Consider the following 20,309-nt stretch of genomic DNA (forward strand, 5'->3'; position numbering starts at 1 on the left):
ATAAGTCAATGATTATCTAATAACTATGCCATAATTATTAGGAAATCCTTTATCAATACATAAGTCCTATGTTTCTAAAAATAAAATTAGCTATAAAATATACATGTTAATGTTGGACTTTAAGGCCTTATTTGCCTATGGCTGAATCCATGGCCTGCTTCCACAATGTTAATTGCATAACTGTGCATTGTTTTTAAAAAAAATCTAAATTCTTTATTGTTTCAAGTATTACATAAGTCTCCTTTTCCCCCCATTGACCTCTCCCTGGCCACCCCCAATCCCCAGCACATGCCCTAACCCCTCGCCCCCATCTGTGTCCATTGGTTATGCTCATATGAATGCATACATATCATTTGGTTGATCTCTTACCCCTTCACCCCTCGCCTTCCCTCATAGGTTGGACAGTCTTTTCAATGCTTCTCTGACTCCGGTTCTATTTTTGTTCATCAGTTTATGTTGTTCATTATATTCCACAAATGAATGAGATCATGTGATAGTTATCTTTCTCTGACTGGCTTATTTCGCTTAGCATAATGCTCTCCAGTTCTATCCATGCTGTTGCAAATGGTAAGAATTTCTTCTTTTTTACAGCAGCGTAGTATTCCATTGTGTAGATGTACCACAGTTTTCTAATCCACTCATCTGCTGATGGGCACTTAGGCTGTTTCCAAATCTTAGCTATTGTAAATTGTGCGGCTGTGAACTTAGGGGTGCACATATCCTTTCTGATTGGTGTTCCTGTTTTCTTGGGATATATTCCTAGAAGTGACACCACTGGGTCAAATTGAAGTTCCATTTTTAATAACTGTGTTTTATGTGTCTCCTGTGTGTATGGTAGACATACTAAAATGTATGTTTTCTAAATTCCCTAGTGAAAGGTCACCTGTTTCCTGCTCAAGTACAACCTGGAACTTTATTTTACATCTCTAAACATAAAATGTTGCCTCCCCTCCCCCCACTGCTCAAATTTCTCCCATTTATCACCTATTGAAATGTCTTTCTTAGCAAAATCTGTGTATGTGTGATTGAAGTTGGGACATCTGGTTAATAGTGCTTGAATTAAACTTGTCATTTTTTTTCTGCAGGCTTATTTCTTGATGTTTGAACTTAGCTCTAGATTCATGGTAATATATGTAAATTAACAGAGGCCTTGCCTGTATTTTTTTCATCCTATATATTTACCTGTTTTGATAACCAGTGCTGACCATGCTAAAATTGTTACAATCTTTTTTTCTAACAAATGAATCAAAATAATATCATAAGCCCAGCAGCAGAAGAATTTTTGTCAGATCTTAATGATGGCTATAAGCAAGAAAAAGGATTAATAAAAATATGACTTGTCATATTCCATCATACCTTGAGGTTTTAGGGCATTCTCTAAAAGGAATATTTGGACTGTTTGACTGCAACCAAGCCATCAGCTATACCTCCACTGAGGTTAATTCAGAAAGCAGTAAGGACAGGTTTATTTTACATGGAGGGGCAAAACCAGCCATTTGTAAGAATATTTATATGTTTTAATTGCAATTGCACAAAGCACAAAGGTAAGAGAAAAGAAAAATAAAATTGCTGCATGTAACATTCCTTTCCTGTTAATGATTTCTTCTGTTGTAGTCACATTTTGTCCCTTTTTCAGTTTGTAATCCATAAAGATCCTGGAGTTTAAAGGCCACATTAATTCTCCCCTGTTTTCATACTAGAGAACAGCTCTATGAATTCATCATGCAGTAGATTAATTCTGAAATGCTGCTCTCATATTAACTTATAGCCCCTGGTACTTGGCCTGTGTTTGAATTATCCCACCATGTGCTAAAATGAGCATGTGTATATGATTTGTATAACAAAGAAAAAGCAAGTTAGAGTAAAAGAAGGTCTGTGTACTTGCTCCCTATCTTTTTTCATTAATGTTTATGTCACCTGGAAATTGTGTTAGTGTATAGATAAATGCACATATGAAAGAAAAGCATTCAAGAAACCAGACAAGCAAGCAAACAAAATAAATAAGTAAAATACATGTGTCTTTTTGTGAGTGCGTATGTTTTCTGTTAATCCTCACCTGAGGATATTTTTCCATTGCTATACTGAGAGAGTGAAAGGAATGGAGGGACGGGGAGAGAGAGAGAGAGAAAAAGAGAAACATTGATGTGAAAGAGACAACTTATCTGGTTGCCTTCTGCACATGCAACCTAGGTATGTACCCTTGAATGGAAATCGAACCCGCGACCCTTTGTTGTGCAGGTTGAACCTCTAACCACTTAGAAACACAAGCCAGGGTAATAAATAAATTTTTTAATCATAAACTGTGAGGACATATTTTGGAGAGGTTGTGTTAAATGATTTCTAAAATCAGAGTGACCATAGGAAATAAATAGCAGCCCTGCATTGTTTCAGAGTTTTATGAATTCCTAAGTAAAATATATACAGTGACAGTAATTGGGAAACAATGGAAAATAATGTCAAATTCTTCCTAAAAGCAAGCAAGCAAAATAAAATATCAGTAGTTTAATATGGCAAAGATAGAAGAAATATATGTAGTGATGGCTGTTAACAAGACTTATTGTGGTGAGCATTTCAAAATAAACAATATCAAATCACTAGAGGCCAAGTGCATGAAATTTGTGCACTGGGTAGGGTTTCCCCCTCATCCCAGCCTGCACCCTCTCCATTCCGGGACCCCTCGGGGGATGTCCATCTGCTGGTTTAGGCTCAATCGCGGGGATCGGGACTAAACTGGCAGTTGGACATCCCTCTCACAATCCTGGACCGCTGGCTCTTAATTGCTCAGCTGCCTGCCTGCCTGGTCGCCCCTGTCTGCTCCCACCTGCCGGTCTGATCACCCCTCATTGCCTCTGGGTGACGGCATGATCGCCTCTAACTGTCCCCCCCCACCCCCCGCCAGCCTGGTTGCCTCATGCAGCTTGCTGTTCGGTCATTTGGTCATCCCTCACTAACCCCCCTGCCAGCCTGGTCGTAGGCAGCCATCTTGTGAGGGCGTGAGGATTAATTTGCCTATTACCTCTTTATTATATAGGATTATTTGTATACCTGAAACTAATGTTATATGCTAACTATATGTTAATTTGGAAAACAAAAGACTATATGGAGCAAACAAGTACAGTGTGCAACTTTGTGAAGTGTTTTTATTTTTAACACTAGAGGCCCGATGCATGAAAACTCATGCACCAGAGTGGGGATCCTTCAGCCCAGCCTGCTGCCTCTCACAGTCTGGAAGCATTCAGGGGTGGGAGGCAACCTGGCAATCAGGGTAAAGCAATGCCCTAATCACACCTCTGCTGCTGCCACTGCCGGTAGCGCAAGCCTCGGCCGGCCCTAAGTTACCTGAGCCTCGGGTGGCCCTGGGCGGCTGGGCAGCTGACATTTGAGGCTTGCCTGCACCTCAGGCTGGCCCTGGGCAGCTGTGGGGCTAAGGGCAGGTTCACCCACACTGTACACCTGCTGCCCTCCCAGCTGGGCTGAAAGGACTGTGGGACTCCAGTGGCAGGTGCAAGGAGTGGCCGGACCCACCTGAGGGCAGGTCCAGCCGCACTACATGCCTGCCACCCACTGGCAGGGCTGAAAGTACTGGGGGACACCAGCGGGGTTGAAGGGACTGGGCGCCGCCATCTTGTGGCTATGGGCGCAGACATCTCTGTGATGGTGTGATGGTCAATTTGCATATTACCGCTTTATTAGATAGGATTTTAGTAGATAAAATAGTTTTTCTTCATAGAGACTAGCACAAAGGGAAAAATGTTAAATATTGGGGAGGAATTTATTCCTTTGTACTTCTGACCTTCATTAAAAGTTCATTTTAAAAATCATTTTATTCTTGATGATAGTGCATTTGCTATTCATACAAATTTCACTTGGAAAAGATAAAAGATTTCATAATAATAGTATATTGGCTAAGTAGCTAGTTATTGCCTACTTATATTTCTGGTCTTTAATTTAATGCAACATAAAAATCCTTGATACTGGTAATTAATGATATTAATGTCTGTTGATATAAAATGAAACTGTGTTAATCCAAGCATCATAGACACTGTTAAATTTATAGGATTATATTTTAGCTAGTAAATTGTGTCTTTTGATTTAACTTTATTTTGGTTTTGCTTTAGACTGTTTATAACAACCAGGTTACCCTTTAGGTGCATTTTAATGCTTTCTATGACAGTTGAGTTACTAGTCTCTATGTTCATAATGGGGAAATAGTAATGGAAGATATTGCTCTGAATATTACTGTATAACATGCAAATATAACAGAAATATAAGCTATATACCTACTTGGCATATGTTTCTAAGCTGCGATGTGCTGTTTTTGAAGACATTGCAAATCTTATTTTTAAAAAAGCCTAGCAAATAGAGGAAATAAAATTAAAAATACCTTTTTCTAAATATATTTTTGGCCCTTTCAAATGAGTTGTGGGTAGCCTCGTTATATTTTTATATATGAATACTTAGAAAACAGTACCTCATTAGTTTACCCAAATTTAATTTTTTTAAACTCTCAATTTAAATAACTTTACAGAAATCAATTTGAATTTACCAAATTTGTCAAATTTCAGTTGACTAGTAACTAATAAAAGAACAATATATATATCTTAGAAAAATTATTTTAAGTTTGTCTGAACTATCTGAAGCATAAAAATCTACCATATATATTAAGCAGAATATTTCACAACATATAAAAGTATACAACTAAATATGATATTTTAAAAACTGAAGATGAATAATTTTAGTTTTAAAAAGTTTACATCCTCCAAATAGCACAGCACTTTGCACATAAGAGGAGCTGAATAAATACTCTGCTAAAATTGTTTGAATTTTACTCTTGAACAATATATTGTATAATTTCATAGAATAAAAGGGAATAATCAATTCTCATCAAAAAAATTTTTTTCTGGAGTATAACTTTTTAAATTAGAAGATAATTGCCTATGGGATATAAAACCTATACATAGCTTTCCATGTTTAGGATTTTATTATTTTACTAGAGGCCCAGTGCACAAAAATTTGTGCACTCAGGGGGGTCCCTCAGCCCAGCCTGTGCCCTCTCGTAGTCTGGGACCCCTCAGTGAATGTCCACCTGCCGGCTTAGGCCAGTTTCCCTGGGGATTGGGCCTAAGCAGGCAGTCAGACATCCCTCTGGCAGCCCAGGAGCTCTCAGGGATTGGTTGACTGACAGCTTAGGCCCGCTCCCCACTGAGGATGTGCCCACAACAAGGTACATGCCCTTGACCTGAATCGAACCTGGGACCCTTGAGTTCGCAGGCCGATGCTCTATCCACTGAGCCAAACCAGTTAGGGCAATTAATTCCCTTTTAATGTGCACAAATTTCATGCACCGGGCTACTAGTCATAAATAAAATTCCAGTGAGAGAGCCTAAGTAAATAAAAACTAATATTTTCTTATTTGTTATTTTAGAGCTTATTAACCATCATTGTGCTTGGCTTACATTTCAGTTCACAGTTTTTTAAGCTTATGTCAATTGAACATTTTCTCAGTATTTAAATATGAACTTTGAAAAATAACAAACATTGCTAAATTCCCTTCATATTTATTAATATATTAATATATATTCTGTACTATATATTCCACTTAAGTTGCCTCTTGCTTTGGACACTAGCTATTATTTTGTAGTTTGTATACTAACACATAATTTGGTTCTGTTCCTAGCAGGTAGATGAGTACCTTTGGTTAATAAACTCTCTTTTTCAATTCTCTTGTCACTGAAATAAAATCTTTAAATAGTTATTTCATGATTTGACTGCCTATACTTTATGCACAATTTTGGCTTAACAAGAAAAATTGAAAAATTAAATGAAGCATAAAGGAATGTGGATTTTACATAGAAATAAAATCCAAGCATGAAAGAACACACTAGTTTTATTCTTTACACTGATTGCTATTTGCTAATATAGTAGCAATTATCTCTTTCCTGTATCCCAAAGCAATAAAAGCATAATGGCTCAGAGCAAACTTAAAAAGATAAACATAGTGTAAATTGTACCATTATTTCTTACCTTTTGCTTTGTCCCTTAAGAATGGAAAAGAAAATAAAGAATAGACATAAATGAAGAAAAAGGGCAAATAAGCAAGAATGATAGAGGAGTTTACATTGTCCAATATTATTTTTTTTAAATGTCCATCTATCTAATTTAAAATTGTGATTGTTAATCTCTAAGATTTTTAGTTAATTATTTTTCTGCATGAAAAATTGCTACATATTTCTCTTTCCCCAAAATAGAAAAGAGAAAAAGATAAAAGACAAATGTTTAGGTATATCCATTACCATATTCTCCTTATCGAGGCTGACTGTTTCCCCATCTGGCCACTTACCTTCAGGGCTCCTAACTGTAGAAGCCAGTAACTAATGTAAAGGCTAATTTTCAGTTAGTTAGGATTATCTTTAGTTGTGCCAGGTTTGTTTTCATCGAAAGCCTGCTTTTAAAAGAGGATTTTCACCGAAACCGGTTTGGCTCAGTGGATAGAGCGTCGGCCTGCGGACTGAAAGGTCCCAGGTTCGATTCCAGTCAAGGGCATGTACCTGGGTTGTGGGCACATCCCAGGTTGGGGGTGTGCAGGAGGCAGCTGATCGATGTTTCTCTCTCATCGATGTTTCTAACTCTCTGTCTCTCTCCCTTCCTCTCTGTAAAAAATCAATAAAATATATTTTAAAAAAAAGAGGATTTTCTTTTCTAAATCAAACGTTTGACAACCCATTGAGAAAAACAAGACAGCAAATTTTATTTTACATAAATGTAAGGTAACTTTTTTTTTAACATAAATGTAAGATGAATCCTGAAAATAAAGAATGGGATAAATGTTAACAGATAATATAATGTCTACATAGAAATAAATTGGAGCTCAATGTTAACTAATGTGTGAATTTAGTTTCATGTTGTGTTTAATATATTTATTACTAGAGGCCCAATGCACAAAATTCGTGCAAGGGGCTCGGCCCCCACCACCATGGCAGCCGCCTTGACCCCCACTGCTGTGGCTTCGTCTGGAATGTTGTCAGGTCTAATTAGCATATTACACTTTTATTATTATAAATATTTTGGATTAGGTGACTAGAAAAGTAGTGGATGCAAAATAATTTTTAGAATTTAAGGAAATTATAGTGGAGAACACTAAAATTCTCTCTCAAAAAAGTTTGTACTGAGAAATCTATTAAAGGAGGAACAAGATACGGCCAAACTATTTATTATCTCTCTGTCTACCTATCTGTCAATCATCTATTTACCTATCTATCTATCACCATCTATTATCTGTAGTCTTATCTATATCATATGGATCTATACCTTATAGAAGTTATTTAACAATCTTATTTATTAAAATTGAAGTTGCTCTTTTTCTGGATTTTTTTCTTAGTTAGACCTTACATACTTTTTATTTTGATCCTAGATGTAATTACTATGTTATTTTGCTAATTTTAGCTCCTTTCTCCTTACATTTAGAAATCATTCAGATTTTTTCTCTGCACAGTAAATCTCTGAACTTCCTCTGCAACATTTCATTTGTACTTGCTCCCCCTCAAGAAGGGAGCATATGCTAAATGTTTTCTTACATTCTCCTATTGAAAATTATTTATTCTGAGCTGTAGTATATTGGTGAGACATCTATGGGGTGGTGATTGGGTATTGTTGTCAATTATTTCTTCAATGTTTTTCTTCCTTAATTAGTTCCACTACAGTTTCAGATGTCTTGGAGACAATTTTGCTCTTCTTTTACTAGTAGCTGAGTGATCTAGTCTTATTATAATTAGTATTCTCATATTTAAAAAAAAATAGAACTGATTTTAACAAAATTAAATATTTATGCTCATTGACTGTAGAAATAACTTTATCTTAGCAGTTCAATGTCTTCTGTCAAATATCAGAACTAATTTTGAAGTATATGATTTCTTGATGTTTACTAAATAATCTTATTAAAATGTTATTAGCATATATTGATTTAATGTATTGCTTTTTAAAGAAACTTTGCATTTTTAAATATTTTGTTATATATGTACTAGAAGCCCAGTGTGCAATTCGAAATCGTGCGGCGCCACCCACTGGTCTGGCCCTGCCTTGCTCCCTGGGCCCAGCAGCAGCTGCATCCACTGCTGGTCTGGCCCTGCCTCCCTCCCTGGGCTCCGCAGCAGCCAGGGCTGCTGCCAGTCTGGCCCTGCCTCCCTCTCTGGCCCTTGAAGCAGCTGTGGCTTCTGCAGATCAGGCCCTCCCCCAGTGCAGGTGCCTGCAGGCCCCTGCTGCCCTGCCCCTGATGCTGTGCGCACAACCTCCTCCTGTCCGGTCGACCAGTTACGGTGTCCCAGTTAATTAGCATAGCGCTCTCTCTCTTTCTCTCTCTCTCTCTCTCTCTCTCTCTCTATATATATATATATATACATATATATATATTTATATACATACAGGGTGGACGAAAGGGAAGTTTACATTTGTAAGAACATGAAAATGAGTTTATTATTCTGTTATAATTTATTCATTATTGTATTATTTATTTGTATTATAACTGTAAACCTCCTTTTGCCCACCTCTCTCTCTCTCTCTCTATATATATATATATATATATATATATATATATATATGTGCATACATGTGTGTGAATGTGTATTTAACAAATTTGAAGAATTAATCTTTCTTAGGAGTCCCAATTATAGAAGATTTTGAGAGTTATATGTTTTTACTATTGCATGTTTTCATATATGTATGCATATGAATATATGGGTGGGTATATTTATGTGAAAAAAGCTGTAGTAGAGGTACACTTTTGTCACAACCTGCAGCGTGCTAACATCTTAACAAAAGGACAATCTTTACTCCACATTGTCTTTCTGGAAAATTTAGATATATGAAGGACAGAGATTCTTCTATTATTATAATAATATTCTGAGAATGTAAGTCTCCATAGCAGCTGGGTGGGAAAATAAACATCAAATAACAACAAGAGTAATGTATTATTATATATATTTTCATTATGACATGCTTGAAATTTGGCAAGTCATTCACCAATTATAACTGAGACATAAGAGAACTCTATTGAGTAAAACAAGGGCTTGAATCATCTTTTCCCCTAATTACATCTGCAAGCATTTTTTTAAATTATTATCATAACTATGTGTATCTTGATTTGCCTCAAGCCAAGCACTGGCTTTAACTTGAAAGAGTAAAACTTTGATTAAGAACAATTTCAGAGATTAATCTTTTGTTTTGTCTTCTTCCTGGTCACTGCTTTCTTGATGAGTGTGTACTTATTCCCTGATTTTCTCCCTTATTAGTTCTAGTTCTAGCCTAAATTACAGCAGGAAGCTGACTGGAGATGCAGTGGGGGCAGTGATGATACTTTCATCACTGACCATTGGGCTTGCCTAACATAGGTTAACATACAATAACTCCTCACTTAATGTCCTCAATAGGTTCTGCAACTTTCATTGAAAGGACATTAAATGAAAGCAAATTTGCCCCAGGCTAAGTGATATAAACAAGAGTTAAGTTCTCTTGACATCTCATCAACATTATAATGAAATGACATTGAACAAAATTACTGTAATTGAGGACCTGCTGTCTTTGAATATTTAAAATATATGCTTTGTAGAACTAAGTATCAATCTTGTGACTATTAATATGTATATTGAGTATAGAAATAATTTTGTCTTAGCAATTGTCTTGCTCTCTGAAAAATCATAACTAAATTTTTATGGGACATAGAGATTAAATCTGTATCAAAAGGCAATTAATGCCCTGCATCTGTAGTAATGTCAGATTTCCATGGTTTATTAATCTCACAGTATGTTAGAATTTAAACATTTCTCCTTTAGATGTGCTCATTCACATTGGAAACTAATATGTGATACTGAAGGATTTCTTAAAGGACAAATGCAGGGAAAAAGAAATGAAATGGAATAAATAATCCTATGATAAGCCTCAAAATGCTTTATTACCAATAATGTCTTACATTTACAACTTTATGCTTACTGTAGTCTTTTAGGTATTATTATTATTTAGCCTTTCCTGAAATGAGATTGAGATGAATAGAGTTTAAATCATCTCTAATAGTCGAAATAGGTTAAAGTATTTTGTATTCTGATGAAATGGAGCTTTTTCAACAGTTTTTAATGAAATTTTTGATATTTAGTAATTGATATTACTCTCTCCCAAGTTACCCTCACATAAACGAATGATAGAGTGCCAACTGTTAATTTTTTATCCATCTTGTCTCCTTTTTAACCTTTTGAACATATATTTCAGCTGGCATAATCATACATGAGACAGATTAATGAGAAATTATAAGAAGACAAATCCTAGATCTCAGTGTTGTCTTTTCAAACTCTACCTGTTGTCATCAAGTGTCTTTTTTGTTTGTTTGTTTTGCTCTTTGTTTTGTTTGTTCTGCCCCCTTCTACTCCATGAAACACCACTATTCCAACAGTGGGGACTGTAGGAGATGCAAAGCCTGAACTCCACTAACCAGGAGTGACATCCTGGAAGGGATGCAGGAAAGAGTTTCCAGCATGAGAGAGTAATCACCTGTGTCAAACGTTGCTAGTAGTGAGAGACGAAGGTGAAAGTCACTGATAACTCTAACAGCAGCTTCAGTGGAGCGATGAAGACTGGAGTGCTATTAGAATGAGTTTAGAAAGAAGGAACCAAAAGGAATTGGAGTTTATGAGTACAGAAAACTCTTTCAACCTGTATAAGCAAAATAGAAAATGGAGCAGTAGCTTGAGGGAGAGATGGGATAAAGGCAATTTTCTAAGCATGTTTGAAAGCTGCTACAAGTAACAAAATGAAAGGAGAAAAAGTGATGATGTGAGAAAGAGAAAGAAAATATTGCTGAGAGAAAAATTCCTTGAAGGAATCTGGTTCACCAAGGGAGGGGGTGATCTCTAACAGGGAAGAGCCCACAATTATCCTAAGACAAAGAGAAATGCAGATGCATATATGGGAACATACGCTCATGCTCATAGGTGTAAATATGTGGTTGTGGGAATTGTGGAACATTTTTTGTTGTTTGCTTATTTTATTTTGTCAGTAAGTAGGAAGCAAGATAATCAGCTGAGAAGATGAGCAAAGAAGTATTGGAGATTTGAGAAGAAGGAAGAAATGAATATAGTGACCGAGGACAGGGTCTGTGAACTGAGGGACATGTAAACTTTCCAGTGGCTGTGTGGCTACTGATCATTTTGAAAAAGGTCACTTTCAAAACCCTCTTCTTGCTGGTGTTCTTCCCTAAGATTTGCCTGCCTGAGGGTGGAGTTGCTGTATAGGCTCTACCTTCTCACCTCTTCTTTCATTGTCCAGCACAGACCACCCACTTCTAGTGCATTGCCCCCGAGAGAACACTTATCTGTGACTCAAAACAGAAAGTTAAATGTAAGATATTATTTGGATTAAGAAAATAAATTAATCTATCACCTAAGTAACAAGGCTTTTTGAAAATCAAATGCTTTTCAAATTATTGGCTTTAATCAAAAGCAAGGACCTAGTCAATTTAATAATTGTTAGATAATTATTGCTTTTGGTGATATATCATTATGTGATTGTATTATTAGCACTTCAATAAACTGACATACATTACTATAATGAAACTCCACTCCCACTTATTTATTCTTACATCTATAAGAAGGATAATGAGAAATAGAAATTATATTGAACTCAGGCTAAATTTAGCAATACTATCAATCCATTGATACACATGTAACATCAAAACGAACAAAACCTAAAAATGACTTTGTATCTTATAATGTAATATGGTCTAATAAAATGATACATTTATAACTTGATAATTATTAATCATGATTTAGAATATATCTATTTTGATTAATTGTAAATTACTAATAATTATAATAATTCAATATAGCAGAAAACTATAACACTTAAAGCTTAGTGGTAACAAAAATAATATGTGTACATAAACCATGTTTTGTTTCAGACAAATAACACATACTTATTGTTTATCAGAAACAATGTCATTTGCAACTATTATAATAAAGATTTTAAATTTTATCTGAGAAAATAATAGAGATACAGATTTTTCAAAACGATTTTAGAACCATCACAAGCAAAACAGCTGGATAACTGGTGGGGAGTGGCAGAGGGCATTCACTAGAGAAATAAAGTTGCCAGTCAAAACTAAAAAAATCATTTGATAGAGAGCATGAATATAAATGAAGCTTACTCAGCATAGTTTTGTTTTTCTTCCCCCATGTTCAGTTGCATAGATGTTAGTACAAATAGCATATTTTTACCAGGGTTGTGTGGCCAAAGAAAATGAAGTTGTGTGCAATAAAGTAATATGATGAGGAACCATGGAATTTATGCAGAGTAAAGAGGTCAGTGGAGAATACTGAAACAACTGATTTTATCAATGAATGGTAGGTCTCTGCAAAGTGGAAAAATCATTGCAATGGGTACTAAGAGATAATGAGTTTTGAAGATTGGAATTTCTGAAATTACAATTTTGAATGAGTTGCAATTCTAATTAAATATAAAGTCTAGGTTTATCTGATTTTATATTGTTTTGTCTTTTCTCCCGCTAGAACTCAAGGTACATTAGGGAAGATGTTTTATTTGTTCCCCCTTCCCCACCTACTGAGTTCCTAGTGCCTCTAATATTGTCTGATGTATTCAGAGAAGCTTAACAATAATCTTTGTTGAATGGATGAGTGAAAAGTGCATTACCATAGGAAAGAAGGACTGATAATGGGTGGAAAAAGAGATCATTTGAGGAGACTGAGTTCCAGAACCAGATAAGCATAGCGAAAATTTGAGTAAATCAGAAAACAGTCTTTAAAAATTGAGGTGTTAGAGGTGTGAGAGGTGTGGTAGATGACTGTGAGGATGAGGGGCAGTTGGTGTATTTGATGACATGAGATTTAAGGTTGGGAGTGGTTACAGAGGTGAAAGGGAGAAGGATTCAAAAGTATAAAAAGGAGTGAATAAGATGGATACCCATGCTGCCTACCTGCTCAGGAAAGCAGCTGTTATTTGAGAAAGCTGTGGGGGAAACTGGCTTCAAGAGCCAGATTTCAGTTACAGCTACTAAAGAAGAAAATCTACAAAAGAGAAGTGGACATTTGCAGAAAGCTGATTGGGATTTCAGAGGAGAGCATGAAAGGGTTTTAGGAGTTGGGTAGCAACTTGGGCTTCTTAAATAATAATGGATTTGTTCTAGCAATAGATGTCTCAAATTTGATGAGATTAATCTGCCACAGGAATCATAGACTATGATGATATATAATTTATCATGAAATTTTATATTCTATTTTCAGTGATTAAAGATCAATTTGATAAAAGCATGCCTTTGACCTTTATTTTATTTTATTTAGGTGAAATTAAGCCCATTATTTCAATAGTGTGCTTATTTTAATAGAAATAAGATGTAGTTGAGATAATATTTTTAATGGATTATCACTATAAAATTATATGGGGATACAGTTCAGAAAACATTACTTTTAAATTTACTTTTATTGTTGAGGGTATTACTGGTGTCCCTCATTTTCCCCTATTTACCTCCCTCCACCCTGTTCCTGTCCCACCACAGGCCTTCCCCTTGCTATTGTTTGTGTCCATGGACTATACATATATGCATATAAATTATTTGGTTAATCTCTTCCCACCCCCACCCACCTCCTTCTCTTTGAGATCTGTCAATCTGTTCCATGTTTCCATGTCTCTGGACCTATTTTGTTAGTTCCTAAAACATTTTAAACCTATGTAATCATATATACTAGTACACATATATAAATATGGTTATATATTACATTAATATATGATTTATAGTTACTTTCTGCAGTTATTAATATATATATAAAGAAAAGAAGCAAATACAAAGAATAAACCTTTTAAAATTAGTTTTATGCAATGATATTTAAAATTCTTATTGATTATAGTAATAGTGATACCATAGTTAGAGTTCTACCTCATAATTACTGTCTTTCCTGACTTGTGATGCCTTGTTACTTTTTATATGCCCATAAAATGAATCAATAGGATTTTCTTAATAAATTTGAGTACTTTGAGGGCTCTATATATCTTTATTTTTATGTATTATTATACCATCACTTATTTAGTGATGTTGAATTTATTTTTATATATACTTTTCTTCTTTCATTCAATCAAGAACTCTTTTATATACTTAATTTTTTCATTGTTCTTCCTTTGTTTTAAGTATTTTTTCCATAATAAAATAACAAGAACAGTAATCTATAATAATAAAAGTGTAATATGCTAATTAGACTGGACATCCTTCCGGATGACCTTCTGGATGAAGCTGCAGCAGTGGAGGCTGAGGCAGAGGCGGCTGCCACCACAGCAGGGGCCGAGCCCCTTTGCACAAATTTCATGCATTGGGCCTCTAATCTATATATATATGCCCAGTGACCATTACGGCAGAATGACCAGAATGACAGGTCACTATGACGCACACTGACCACCAGGGAGCAGATGCTCTACGCAGGAGCTTCTCCCTGGTGGTCAGTGTGCTCCCACAGCTAGAGTGCCGCTCAGCCAGAAGCTGGGCTCATGGCTGGCAAGTGCAGCAGCAGTGGTGGGAGCCTTTCCCACCTCTGCAGCAGCACTAAGGAGCAGGCAGGCAGTAAGGAGCGAGCAAGCGGGCAGTTAGGAGTAAGCAGGCAGGTGGTTATGAGCCAGGTGTCCCAGATTATGAGAGGGATGTCCGACTGACCTAAACTGGCAGTCGGACATCCCCGAGGGGGTCTCAGATTGCTCGAGGGCACATGCCAGGCTGAGCCCCCCCCCTTCAACACACACATAAATTTTGTGCATCAGACCTCTAGTAATAATAATAATAATAATACGTATAAAGCACATATCAATTTCAGGCCCATAAACCTAAGTACTTTCAGAAGTTAATTGATTCAAGTCTCACAACAAGAGTAGATGACCGGTTCTATTATTATCCCCTTTAAACAAATGTGAGAAAAACTGAGGCCTGGATAAGGTGAATCGCTTAGTTAAAATAAAACAAAAATAGTAGAAGGCAGAATTAGAATTTAAACTCAGAGGGATAAACTCCAGGAACCATGCTTTTAACCACTATACTATACTGACTCTATAAAATACATAGTTTATATAGATTATCTACTCAATAGTTGTAACAGAAAGAGCACTTATTGAATTTATCCTTTCTCTCAATAAATATTTAACAAGTGCCTACAGTGCCAACACTGTTTTCCAGTTAATAAAGCTGAAACAGCTTCTGCCTTCATGAGGCCTAGAGTGATGAATATACAAATATAACTTGCATACTAGTGCACAGTTGCAAAATTGTGGCCAAGAACAAAAAAGGGAAGCTATTATAAGATACTATAAAACCTAAGGCCTTTTTCAGATTGTGTGGACGAGCTGTTTCTTAAGAAATTTTATTTAAGCTGAGACTTGCATCATGATGAGAAGCTAGCCAGGTGATTAGTTATGGAAGAATTCCAGGTAGAAGGAACAGTGTATAAGAAAGCCAGGATTCCTGGAACTAAGGGAGTACTCTGTGTATCACTTAGGTCTGAACAGGAAACAGATGGCTCTCTAAAACTTAGTCTGTTTCATTGGGGGTTTATTTATGAAGGGACTAATTGCGAAGATGTAGGCTAGATATAGGGCTTACTTAAGGAATGATGTAAAAACTTGGGGTGAGCAGTAGTGGAGCTACTGTTATCAGATAAGAGAGGTCCTCATCTCCCCTGGTAGCTTGTGGGGGTGTATTTCTTGTGAAATGCCAAGAAAAAGAATTTTCTGAGACTCACATGGGAAGATGAGATATGGTAGAAAGCTTTATTTTCATAGAATTAAATCCTTGAGTTTCCATAGTCCATTTCCCTTTGTCCTGCCATAAAAGAAGTGTAGCTGGGCATCAGTAGAGTTAAAATCAAAGCCAGTATCCAGAGTTGCTGTTCCATGTTAGGAAAGTCCAGTTCACCAAGGCCAACTGAGTTTGTGTTTCCCCCTGTAGTCCATCTGTCCATTGTGCGTGGGGTCCACATGGCCATGGGCCGTAAGTGTGAATGCAAGGAAATAGGAGCAAAAGAGCCCTATGAGCCATGAGTAACAAGAGAGAACATCCCTTTGTTTAGGGAATTATGTAGTCCCAAATTTTTTCAGGTTGGCAGTGGCCATGCCCATGCTGGCTAAAGATCTTTGTCCCCAGGTGTGACTGACAGACAAGTATCTTCCCTGTGTCACCCCAACTTTACTGGGCATGGGCACATCTTCCTTTTGTTGGATTCCTTCTTCCTGTGTTTTACAAGGAATAGGCTGGTGGTTCCCTGGGGAGTGCCAAGTTGTAGCTTCCTGGTGAAGCTGCCCAAATGACATGCCTAGAATGCCTGGCCTTCCCTTTGTTCCTTTCCTATTATTAATAACTACCTAATTACAAGAGTATCACAAGTGCTACCCCAAGACCAAAAGGGTTAACAGAGTTTCCTGAAACTGGAAAGAAGAGGATCATGTAGGATGACCCTCCTTTTGGGAGGGCCTCCTTCATCAAAGACTACTGCCAGGTAGAGCAAACCCAAAAGAATGGAGACAAAAATAAATTTCTGATCACACTTTGCCTCCTGCCCTCCAGTCTCCTAATGGAGTTGACTCTTCATTGCCTGCACACTATCAAAGGATAGAGCATGGGAATTCATTGATTAATCCATTTAGGTCAGCCTCCTGGGGGAGAGAGTACAGGGAAAAACAGTAGAGAGAGGTTTTGTATATCCATTAAATTTTTCAGCAGCTAAAGTATTATGCCATGTATTTAGATCATTATGTAGTGTTTATCTTTTATTTTAGATAAAAGGAGAAACATTTGAAATGGAGACCTTTCCTTTTGAATGGGGAGTAGACACTAACTACCTGGAGAAAGCATCAGGTCTTACAGGTTTAGGGCTCATTTCTACAAGACTTCCCCCCCCCTCCCGCTATCACCATTTCAGATGCCTGTAGTAAGTCCAGGTTATCACCTCTGTTTCTGACCAACCTGCTGTAGATTAGAGGTTCCAACAACCCCCTCCTTAGTTGAAATATTTGCTGGAATGTCTCAAAAAAACTCAGAAAAAAAAACACTTTACTTGTTATATCACCAGTTTATTTTAAAATGATATAACTCAAATTGCCAGATGGAAGAGATGCTTATAGCATTGTATGTGGGAAGGGCATGGAGCTTCCTTGCCCTCTCTGAACACACAACTCTCCCCAAATCTCTACATGTTCACCAATCAGGAAGCTCTCCAAACCTTGTTCTTTGGGGGATTTATGGAGGTTTCATTACATAGATAAGAAGTTTCATTGCATAGATTAAATCATTGGCCATTGGTGATTGAACTCAATCTCCAGTCCCTCTCCCATCCCTGGAGGTCAGTGGGTGGAACTAAACGTTACAACCCTCTAATCACAGGGTGGCTCCACTGGCAACCAGCACTTAACCTTAGGTTACCCAGGGCCTTTCCCAAAGTCACCTCATTAATATGACAACAGACACCTTTTATGCTCTTATTTATTAAGAAATTCCAAGGACTTTAGAAATTTTCAACCTTTCTCATCCTATGGTACACAGAAACTAATCATATATATATTTTTGCCAATCTGACAAAAAATAGGTATAATTTTGATTCATTCACAATGTGAAGCTGTTCTGATAGCTGTTATCTTTTTTTTTTTTTTTTTACAATCTAAGAGAAAAGAGGTCAGTGCCCCTGACTAAATAGGTATTGCATGTTTTAAAAATTCTTACAGCACAGCAGTTCAGGACTGCTGCTTTAGAGTTCTCTACCAGAAATAGGGACTAAGACATATATATATATATTATAAATCATAGTATCACAGTTGTGATCAGATTTGCATTTGGAAAAAAGTATCATTCTATCTGATGAAGTGGCTTGCTGGAGGCTATGCATGGAGGCCATGCAAACACGCCAGAGGCAGGTTTGGAGGGGCAGGAGCATAAATGAGCGCAGGAGAAACGAAGTTATTTGGTAACCCATCTGGTGGGTCCAGTTATGTGTGTGCAGATCTTTTTTGAAGGTATAATTAACAGGACTTGATAATAGTTTGCATGAATAGGGCAAATTAAAGTATCACAGTTTCTCTCCTGTATTGTGTATCTGACTTGTGAGTAGATGCTAGTACCACAAACTGCCATAGGAAAAATTATTTCATTAACAAAATGGGATAGAGATGTTGTCTAATTCAGTGTTTATATGAAACATTCAAGTGGCATTACCAACAAATTGAATAAAGATGTTTAAACCAGTCTGTAATCCTCTAGAAGTAGACTTGAAGGGAGGTAGTGATGATATCATTTTAAGGAAGAGCATATTGAGATACCAGAAAGGTGACAGACTAAGCCCTGTAAAATGTAGATATTTAGAGGAGGCAAATTAAAGAGGATCCAACAAAGGAATCCATGCTATCACTAAGCTGGCACTTTTACATTAGTTTTCTCACTTAGATTATAATGCTTCTGTGAATTAAGTGCTATAACATTATGAATGAGGATCTGAAAATCAGCTTAATCAACCTGGCTATGTTAGCTTTGGTTTCTGCCTCACTCCAAAATTAATGTTTTTCCATGGCACGAGGCTGTGCATCATACATGATAGAACCTTGTTAAAGTGAACTCAACATCTTCCTAGAATAGTGATAGACCAAAAAAGGGGGGTGTATAAATGAGGAAAGCAGTTTTACATAGTTTACATGTCACTTCTGACATATAAATTAAATTATAATTAGCTAACCTTCTTCTTTTCCCTGATAATAAGGTTTTCCGTCCTTTAAATGGGGTTAAGCCATGGATTTTGCCATAGAGTTGCCAAAAATTTGATTTTGCTACTTAATGGGTGGAAAATTAATTTAATCCACAGCTTGATTTATGAAGAGTTTTGGTACTTATTTCCAACAACTTATTCCTAATACTTGAACATGTAATCTATACTAATAAAATGATAATATGCTAATTAGACCAGATGTCTTCCAGACGTCCTTCCAGACAAAGCCAAGGGCTGGTGGCGTGGGGAGGCGGCGGCGCCAGTGGGCCCAGGCCGGTCCCACCTGCACTGCGCGGCCTGTCTGTCCACAGAGGTGAGCGCTGGGAGAGGCGAGGGGGTGCCAGTGGGCCCAGGCCAGTCTCACCTGCGTGCACAGCCCCTCCATCTGCAGAGGCGGGCACTGGGAGAGGCGGGCAGGTCCCAGCCGCAGTGAGGCCCCTCTGTTCGCAGAGGTGGGCGTTGGGAGAGGCACAGTAGCCTGAGGTCCTAGAGCCTCCGCAGAACCTTCCCCAGCCCCTCCCCCAGCCGGCCTGGCCCCAGATCCCCCCCCCCACCCCAGCTGGCCTGACCCCAGATCCCCCCCCCCCCCCCGCCCACACACACAAGTGGTCGAGGGGTGGGGCCAGTGCTAAGAAGCGAGGGCCAAGGGTCAGCAGCCCCGGCAGCGGCCAGCTTTGGCAGCAGCAGCAGGATGATGTGGGCAGTGTCTTCCCCTGATCCTTCTGGTCACCTCCGGCAGAGGGAGACCAGATTGCGGCTTAGAGGGAGACCAGACTGTAAGAGGGGGCAGGCTGGGCTGAGAGAACCGCCCCCAGTGCACGAATTTTTGTGCATCGGGCCTCTAGTTTATTAATAAGAGCCTAGACGGAAGGTATTTGAAATGTACAGTTGAAAACAAGTCTTGACATTTAAACATCATCACATAAAAATATGAAAACCATTATTTTCTATTAGGATATTAAAATAGAGCTTTAAACATCTTTGGTAATGACTGCAGTTTCATAATCAGTCCATTAACCACAAGATAACTGTCATGAACTCAAATAGGTGTTCAAAATGATCAGTGAATACTTTTGCTCAGGTGCCCTTAAAAACTTAGGAGGGGAAGTGCCTTTTAATTGGTAATAACACAGTGACTGTAATAGGTCCTGAGTAGAAAATATTAATGAACATGTGATTTTGACCTGATTTGAGGTGTTAGGATAGAAAATTTCATCTTAAACTTTTCATAGTTTATATAGCATTTCTAGATACTACTTTTTTGCCATATCAAAAGCATTTATACATTTTTAATATCATATTTACATTTTAAATATATAAAGGGCAAACTTTTATATTAAGACATATATGTAGTTGTATTTCTACTTGTACATTTTATGCTGTTAGGTCCAACACATTTACATAGCAGACAATATTTGAGCTACAATAGAGGAAATTTATTTCCATTGGATAGCATATTACTCTGTACTAAAGGAACATGATCAATAGGATAATTTTTCGAAATATTTGTTTGGAGGCATGGATACAATTTACACT

The 20,309-nt window shown here is 37.3% G+C and overlaps 1 protein-coding gene across 1 annotated transcript in view; it reads left to right on the forward strand.

Annotated features, from left to right (window-relative positions):
* CCSER1 (coiled-coil serine rich protein 1) overlaps window positions 1-20,309 on the forward strand; it is a 1,147,418-nt gene that overhangs the window by 281,420 nt on the left and 845,689 nt on the right. The gene's annotated exons all lie outside the window — the stretch shown is intronic.

The sequence above is a fragment of the Myotis lucifugus genome, unplaced genomic scaffold, assembly GCF_000147115.1.
Source record: "Myotis lucifugus unplaced genomic scaffold, Myoluc2.0 scaffold_12, whole genome shotgun sequence".
Lineage (NCBI taxonomy): Eukaryota > Metazoa > Chordata > Mammalia > Chiroptera > Vespertilionidae > Myotis > Myotis lucifugus.